This window comes from Etheostoma cragini, chromosome 4 (assembly GCF_013103735.1).
Source record: "Etheostoma cragini isolate CJK2018 chromosome 4, CSU_Ecrag_1.0, whole genome shotgun sequence".
Taxonomy (NCBI): domain Eukaryota; kingdom Metazoa; phylum Chordata; class Actinopteri; order Perciformes; family Percidae; genus Etheostoma; species Etheostoma cragini.
The window spans coordinates 22729123-22731950 of NC_048410.1; the positions used below are offsets into that span (position 1 = coordinate 22729123).

At 40.7% G+C, this 2828-nt stretch overlaps 1 protein-coding gene across 2 annotated transcripts in view; it reads left to right on the plus strand.

The window, feature by feature from the left end:
- The first annotated feature begins 2231 nt into the window (after nt 1-2231).
- Nucleotides 2232-2828, plus strand: part of si:dkey-166d12.2 (rap1 GTPase-activating protein 1) — an 89011-nt gene continuing 88414 nt past the window's right edge. The window contains exon 1 of one of the 2 annotated variants that reach the window (XM_034868318.1): nt 2232-2273. The gene's annotated coding sequence lies outside the window, so the exon portion shown is untranslated. The remainder of the gene's footprint in view (nt 2274-2828) is intronic. The other variant, XM_034868316.1, reaches the window with a different exon arrangement.

Genomic DNA, 2828 nt, shown 5'->3' on the forward strand with positions numbered 1-2828 from the left:
CATTTTAATTTTTTTACCATGTCAGAGCTGAGGGTGAAATCCAATAGGACCAAGCTATTTTAACTCCCTGCGTGGGAGAGCTGCTCATGCTAACAGGCTCTGGGCTCCAGATATATGCAGAAGTGTAGGTAGGAAAGATTTTTGTTGATATTGGTCTATCCATCCTGCAACCGCACACGAGGGTTTGTGTTTATCTTCTGCAAGCTGCTTGATACCATCATTAATATGGACCAAACAAAATGCAAATAAACTAAGATTTCTAAATTATTCCATCAAGAAAATGTATCTAGGTTCACTTTGCCATTACCACTTAGCTTTGTTATCTCCTTTGTGTTCAGACAATTCATATTAAAATCATTCATTGGGCTATTCTTTCACCTGAATGCACGCTGAATTGGAGACGATTATCCCAAGTCATTGTGATAACAGTTGTTGCTCAATTACGTTTATTTCGTCTTTATTTTCTCCTTGGCAGAATAGATCAATTAGGATAACTGGACAGGCTGATGAGCCCAACCTCCTACAGTTGATTAGAATTAGCGCGCCCACCATTTATATCATTGATGGTGGTGATAAAGATAATGGCTCTACTGATGGAAATTAGGCCAAGCGAAACATGCAGCAGTTAGTAATTTAATGGTTATATCAATTCATGTAAACCTCGAGATGTAATGTGGATCTTAATCCTAGACTGGAAGTGAAGCGTGGGCTCATGTGTGTAAATTTAAACCAAGGTTATTTAAGCATCATTCTAATTCTGCATACTTCAGGATGTACAAACGTTAACTCAAAAGGCCAGAAATCAATTCAGTTTTCATTGATTGAAGTAGAAAAAAACATCCACTGACAACAAATTGAGCCAGAATTTGAAGCCAGACCATTCAGTACTACCAAAACTTTGGCATTGCGATTTAACTGCTATAATGGAAGCTGCTAAAATGGCCAGGTCTTGGATGATTGCTGGGGGATAAAGGAAGGTATTGGTCTTTCATGCCAATGAGAGACCAATTCTAACAGTGTCTTTCCGTCCTCAGTACTTCCTGTCTGCGGCAGTCAGCTCCAAGCCACTTGCTTCTTACTGAAGATGTAACTCTTGAAAAAACGAATGATTTAAATAGTAATCTCCTAAAAGAGCTGTGCACTGCAGCGTTGAGCAAACGTTACTTAAACTGGAGTCGTTTGTAAAGCTACGCCAGGTTTTGTCTCCATGGGAACTTAAAGGACCAGGAGAAGTAAAGGGATCACACTACTTGGACTAACTGGATGTGTTTTAGTGGGACACAGATGAAGGAAGTGGTGAGATTGTATTAGCAACAAACAGCAACACTCAAGGAAGCTTCTGAATAAAATATGATCAAATAAATAGATAAGTAGATAAAACAGAGTAATTTCATAATAAAAGCACTAATATAGCACTTAAAGTCATGTTGCTTCTGTTCAGGTGTGTGCCTCAAAATGCTCTGTTAATACAATAATTACACAATGGCTGTTATATCTATCTGTATCTGAAGGTACTAATGTATTATGTTTTATGTCTGAGATATGATTTAATTGTAGCATGCTTTAAAAAAAAAAAGATATCATATTTAGAAGCAAAATTCATCGTCATGTTTTTGAAATCATTCTTTCCTTGTCCTTTTTTTGTCTTTTTTAATCAATGCTATGTTACATGCATGTTGCCAACCAATCATTTGGGCCCACACACATTTCCAAATTATTATTCAACGTCAAGGATAGAATTGTCACGGTGGCTTAGTACTGGCATTAATCAGACAGTTAAAGGCCTGTCTGAGTTTCCATTGACGTACACAATAGAACCGCCCGGTTCATTTCGACAGCTCCACTTTTGCAATAATTGATATTCATGATGTGTGTTCTTTCAGCGGCAAGTTAAATTCAGTGTATACAAACTCAGGGGCGGTGGGGGGATTAATCTGCTTAATATGTCAGATTTAAGTCGTCAAATCATTCAAGTGCAAACTATAATGTTTTCAGTGGAGCACATAATGTCATACAGTGTATATCATACTAACATTAATTGTTGAGTGGCTGAGCAATGGATAAGTGCATTCAGCTAAAGCTTGGCTACTTGTGCTTTTTAGAAAATGGAAAATATTACTTTGTTGGCTCTTGTAGTGCCTTTCCCACCACTATCAGTGAAAATGTAGAAATACTGCATACCTCCGTCTTTAAAAAAACCCAATCAGATATGTCTTTTCTCTTTCTCTACGGCAACAGCTGACAAGAGGATCATACATCCTCGTAGCTTCGAGGTAGGTCAACAATCATTAACACAAAACATTATCCTGTTCACATCATCGCTTCATCTTACTGACAACAAAAGTAAATACCAACTATAATTCAGGCTTGTATGTTGTCACCTACCTTGTACGAAGGAAGAAAAAAAAAAAAGACTGAAGAGGGTGTTTAATTGCTACACTGTGTATGGCGAGCTGCTATGTGGTGGGAGTGCTCCAGGTCACTCGCTGTGGTGTTTGGAATGACGGTGGCCGATGTTTGTTGAGATTATTGCCTCTGCATGGGCAGTCAGCAGCATGGGCAGTCAGCAGCATGGGCAGTCAGCAGCACAGGCAGTCAGCAGCACGGGCAGTCAGCAGCACGGGCAGTCAGCAGCATTGGCAGTCAGCAGCATGGGCAGTCAGCAGCAGCATGGGCAGTCAGCAGCAGCACAGGCAGTCAGCAGCACGGGGAGTCAGCAGCACGGGGAGTCAGCAGCACGGGCAGTCAGCAGCACAGGCAGTCAGCAGCAGCATGGGCAGTCAGCAGCAGCATGGGCAGTCAGCAGCATGGGCAGTCAGCAGCAGCAT